Raw genomic sequence first — 5651 nt, forward strand, 5'->3', positions numbered from 1 at the left:
AAGAAGTATAAAAATAAGCATAAAAATAAATTACCCTTAAAAAGTTTGAAATTCTACAAGGATGACAATGGAACATGCCAAAGGGAAGAAATAGATTCCTCTCCTTCCCATCAGACCCACGATCTTCCTTCTCTTCCCACGGTCCAAAGTTTCCCCTGCCCAGAAATACTTCTTTGCAGAATATTATACCAAGTATTTTTTCTGGCAGGGGGAGGAATCCAGCAAGGTCTCTCTCTTGCCCTCCTGCCCTCCAGCCAAGCCCACCGTCTCCATCTCCCCCACCAAGCTGGATCCCACTTCCCCTAACACCATCCTCCTCTGCATCGCGAGGGGCTTCTACCCTGTGGAGATCGAGGCCCGGTGGCTGAAGAACGGGCGGCCGGAGGAGGAGGGTGTGGCCTTCGGGGAGGAGCTCCAGAACGGAGACTGGACCTACCAGCTCCAGGTGATGCTGGAGACCCAGCCCCAGCGGGGGGGGACGTCTACGCCTGCCCAGTGGAGCACGCCAGCCTGGAGGCCCCCATCACCATCCAGTGGGGTGAGCCCCTCCCCTCTGGTCTGGGGACCCCCTCCTGCCCTGAGAAGGGGGGAGAGACCCTCCCTGTGCGGGGAGCTGGGATGGACCCTCCTGGGAGGGAAGCTGGCCCTGATCTTCCTACTCAGTGAGGCTCCTTCTCCTTCCCCAGAGCCCCGATCCTCCAACTCGGCCAGGAGCAAACTCTGGACAGGGATCGTGGTGGCCGTGATCGGGGTGATCTTCTTTGCCATGGGGCTCTCCCTCTACCTGAAGAGCAAGAAAGGTGAGTCTGGGGGGCTGGATGAGAGATTGTGGGGGAGGGGACCATCCAGGGGAGGCCTCTCAGCAAGTTTAGAAGATGGCAAGGAGGCCCCCTTGGAGATTTGCTTGGGAAATTCTGTTCTCTGAGAGTCTACTGTATAAGTGAGCATCCTGCAACCTATTATGGGCTATTGATGGGGAGGGGGACCCCCTGAGTCCTCCAGCCCATGAAGGGTCCTGATTGGCTCTTTTTCTCCTTTCAGCTACTCCCATCCAGCCTCCTGCAGGTGAGTTTCTCCTCAAGTTATAGATGTTTCTTTAACATTCGTTAATTGTTCCTTTTTTTAAAAAAAGAAATGTGCCTGAATGAAACCTCCTTGCTGTGGATAAAACAAATATTTGAAGTTTTGGGCAGCTTTTCCTTTCAGAGACCTGAAAACAGTGCAATGAAAAACAAACACAGACACATAAACACTAAAATCTGTCCCAGGATCTTTCCAGCTTTTGGGAAATTGCAAAGGAGAAGGGAAGTCTCCTTGTGACATTTCACACAATTCCTGGCCAAGCGACACCCGCCTTTGCTGCCATGGTCCATCCTGGCCCCATCTTCTTTGTTAATATGAAACATCTGGGGGGGGGGGAAACCTCCTCTCTTGATTAACCCCCCCAATTAATTCATTTGGGGAAAATTCCATCAGCCCCAGAAGGCGAATTGCTGGTCCTTTGCATCCTTTTCCTCCCTGAAAAAGGGGGGAGTGGTTCTCCCTCATTCTGCCCTGCCTATCAACCACCTCCCTGCAGTGTGGGTCTTCCTGGGGGGGCTGTAATAATAATATGTTATTTACCATTTTTCCTCATCTCTTTTTCTTCAGCACTCATGAATTAATCCTGCCCTCCTTCCTGCTTCCTGGTGGGAAAGGAAGGGGCTTTTTTCCATTAACTGATGAATTTCTGTCTCTTTTTTGCGACCTCTGAAAAATGGAGGGTCAAGATTTTAGATTGGGGGAGGAGGAGAATGGCAGCCTGGAGCCTCTCCTGCTGAGACCCCTCTGGCTTTCCTTTGAAGGCCTCTCTTTCTTGTGAGGGAGCAGTGGAGACTATCTAGACTGACCCCAGGGACTCTGAGCCTGCCTGTCAGTCCAGACACCTAAATCTCTCCCGGCTTTAAATCCACAGCAGCTTCATCTTCATTAATCTTTGTCCGAATCCCTTCGCTTTGCTATAAAAGAATAAACATTGTAGGAAAAATCCTGGAATTCTTCCTTCCTTCCTTCCTTTCTCTTCCTCCTCCTCTTTCCTCCCTCTTCCCCACAGGAGGGTCCACCCTTCTCCCCTTCCCCTCCCCAGATTGACACCTCCCCTGCCTCTGGATCAACCATCCCGACTACTTCAGGTCCGAAGTCAAAACTGGTTTGGGAGAAGGGTGGGCAGATCCAGGGAGGGGCAGGACTCCCCTCCTGCTCAGAGGCCCCCTTGCTCTGCTTCCCCTCAAGCCTCCTTTTGAGGACCAGGATGCCAGGAGGCGTGGTCCCCTTCAAGCACTTGTGGGGAGCCACTGGGAAATACCTGAGACTCCCCCTACTAGCATTTCTGCCATTTCTCTCCTTCACAATTGGAGGGTCCTTCCCCAGACTGCCAAACTATCGTTACTGCAGCCCCACAGCCCTTCCTGCCTTCGCGTCTGAAGCCCCCTCCCTCTGGGCAGAGGGTCTCCAACAGAGAGAGTCCTGGGTTAATCTCGTTTGGCCCCCAACTGGAGCTCATCTGAGACCCCCCCCCTCAGAAAAGGCCCTGAGTGGTCCTGTGGCCAATGGCCTTGATCTCTGGGAACGTCGCCCTGATGTCCATCTCCCTGGTCTGAGGGCTCCTGGGCAGGGGGTGTTGGGAAGGGTCTCTTCCCCAGGGCCTCTTGGGGCCAGAGCAGAAAGTCCAGCTGAAGCCATTCCTGGTGTAGGAGACATTTGCCATCAGGGGGGAGGGAGGGAGAGCAGCTCTGCGGGAGAGAGGAAAGATCAAGGGGGCAACTCTGAGTAGAAGACCCCTCCCTTCTCCCCAGCACCCCTAGATGCCCCTAGATAGCTCTCCCACTGAGCCTTGCCCCCTCCGGAGGTCATCCAGGCTGCTTCTGCAGGATTCCCCTGGCTTCGATCTCCAAGGGCAGATTTTGTCTCCCTCCCATTCCTCATCTGGGGCACATAAAGACTAGGTCAGTGGAGGAACAGTCTCAAAACCTTAGAACACAATGCCTCTCTTCACAATATTATGAGACCGTTATGCAGTCAACATCACCTTAGATGCAAACTAAATAGGGCTCCCCAATATTTTCCTGGAACATAATTATGGGCTGCCACCTGGGGGAACTCGGGGAAGTATGTGTTGATGTACAGGAGCAACAGGCTTAGTTCCTTGCATCATCAGGAAGAGCCAGCAGGTGTAGGAATTTCTCACTCTCCCGTTGGACTCTTTCACTCAGCTGAACAAGAAGGGCTAGAGAAGAGAGGAGAACATTGCAGGGTTTACTAGGCCCAAACCTCCTTTCTTCTCCTGCCAGTGATAGAAAGGGCTCTTTGACTTGAGGGGGGAGCCCCTTTCTGAGGACTCCCCCCTGCCCACCTTGCCCTCACAGGCAGTGAGTATTAGTGGGTCAGTGAGGCTACACATGGCAAAACTAGCCAATCTGAAAAGAAAGTCAATTATTAGTAATGTAGTTCTTTGCTCAAGAACCGCAGGGAGCAGGCAGAGGCTAGCTGTATTTCTGAAAGTGCACTGAAGTCTAGAAATAATGTTGAGCTCCTGGTGTTACCCCAGAAACGGTCAATTATCTTGTGTAATGAGTACCGTATGTGCCGAGAGGGAAATGGGGACAAACTGACATGTTGTTTAACAATAAAGTGTCAAGCTGTGAAGATTCCTTGCTTTAGAACTGCCATGATGCTTCCGGCTGATTTCTGTGTTACGTGTACCCTGCCTGTGTTGTAAAAAATGCTGCATTAAAAGGCTAATAAAGAATGGATATATGTTAACTATTGGCCCTAGACCTACTCTGGTAATTATTATTTGTATTTTAATAATTATTTTCAGTGAGGTCTGATTCATAGTTTGGATTTTAACATTTTATAGGATGATTTATGCCACAAGATAAATATTTACATCCCCTTATAAATTTAGACATTGCAATAAAAGAGAAGTAGAAAGTGTGTGAATGAAAGTTGAGAGGGGGGAGGAATTGAATAGTTTCAGGTTTGTATGGATACTGGTTGTGCAAATTATGTTTTCACCTGTGTACATTGTTAGATCACACCCTTTTATTAGCATAGGTGTAATAGTGTCCACAATAGTATCCCTCACATGTTGGCTGTGTTTGTTTGCCTGCATCAGGTCCTATGTGACTCACCCTCTGATAATGTGGTTTTATGGTGTAGTCTATTTATTTGTTTAGATGGTATCTAATCAATTTCATAACATCTGTTGGTCTGTCTGTTTAACAAAAAGATTGGGCCAGGAAAGTATCCTCTCTCTCTTGCGGATTTCCTATTGCTACATCTTCATTTCCTTTATCAAGATCCAGGCTGTGCTGATATTAAGTCATATTAAGTTGTATCCAAGGCTATTTCACTTGAGAAAAAATAACCTTAAGAATTTTTTTCCTGCTCCTTTCCAAGATCTTAGTGAATAGCTTCAATCTGATTTTATACTATTTCTGCTGAAGCAACTACATTAGCTGGAAGACATCGGTGGCAAAGTAATCGCAAAGCAATAAATAAATAAACCGAAAGGGAAGAATGAGACTGTGTGAAATTATAGCATAATATGTGGTTGAAGAGCAGGCAACACCTCCCTCCCTCCCTCCCTCTTTCTCTCTCTCTCTCCCTCCCTCCTTCTCTCTCTCCCTCTCTCTCCCTCCCTCTCCCTCCCTCCCTCCCTCTCTCTCCATCCCCCTCCCTCCCTCTCTCTCTCTCCCCCTCCCTCCCTCCCTCTCCCTCCCTCCCTCTCCATCCCTCTCTCTCTCTTTCACCACAAATGTTTTAGAGTTTGATGCGTAGCAATTTTATTTATATAAAGAAAGATGAAGCGATAGCAGGTGGCAATCTCAGGTCCTTGACCATATCTTGAAGATATCCATGGTCGGAGATGGAGATGGCATTATTTTCCACTTCCCCTATACAAATGAGAAAAAAATAATAAGTTGATCAAAGTGAGTTTAAAGTCAATTCTTTGCTTTGCAAAGCTTTGTGAATGCAAACAATATCAGGCAGAGAATCTCATTATGTACTCTATCTGTAGTATCTCTATTAGAGGAGAGTTTTCTTACCTTTTACAACACTTCAATAGCGACCCACAGCCCAGGTTCCCAATGTTAGAAGTTCCAAGAGGACATCGGCTGACACGGCAGAATCCGCCTTCCTGATTACACTGTGGTTGGGCATTCCCTATGAAAAGAAAAAGAGGAGACACGTAAATGATGAGTAAAGATTCCTTAATATTTAAATATACTTTCCCTTCCAAGACACTACCTTCTTCTACAGAACTGCAGGATTCCTTTATCCATTTATATTTTTATTCATTTATAACGTAAAAATATCAAAATAAAAAGCAAATAGTAAGGAACAACCACAGGGAAAGAGGAAAAGGGGAAATGTGGAAAGGGGGGGGAGAAACAAAAGGCATTGAATTCCGATTCCCTGTTGCAGTAAAATAAGGCATGAAAATCGAATCTCAACTTTTTGCATTTCTGTATTAGTATGAACTAGCCATTTCTCTATCAACAAATCAGTCTAATCAGTAAACCCCAAAATCATAGTATCATTTTTTTCCACCTCAAGCACAAAGTCCAGAAGCAGTTTCCAAGTAGAAACAATAATGCTTTTATTCT

The 5651-nt window shown here is 47.5% G+C and overlaps 1 long non-coding RNA gene across 1 annotated transcript; it reads right to left on the minus strand.

Annotated features, from left to right (window-relative positions):
• Positions 1-4809: 4809 nt before the first annotated feature.
• Positions 4810-5271, minus strand: LOC120298749. The gene is made up of 2 exons (XR_005554189.1): positions 5091-5271; positions 4810-4937 (listed from the first exon to the last, which is right to left on the minus strand). It is a non-coding gene; the product is annotated as an uncharacterized LOC120298749 (long non-coding RNA).
• Positions 5272-5651: the final 380 nt, after the last annotated feature.

The sequence above is a fragment of the Crotalus tigris genome, unplaced genomic scaffold (genome assembly GCF_016545835.1).
Source record: "Crotalus tigris isolate CLP2741 ecotype Arizona unplaced genomic scaffold, ASM1654583v1 scf7180000024121.42302, whole genome shotgun sequence".
NCBI lineage: Eukaryota > Metazoa > Chordata > Lepidosauria > Squamata > Viperidae > Crotalus > Crotalus tigris.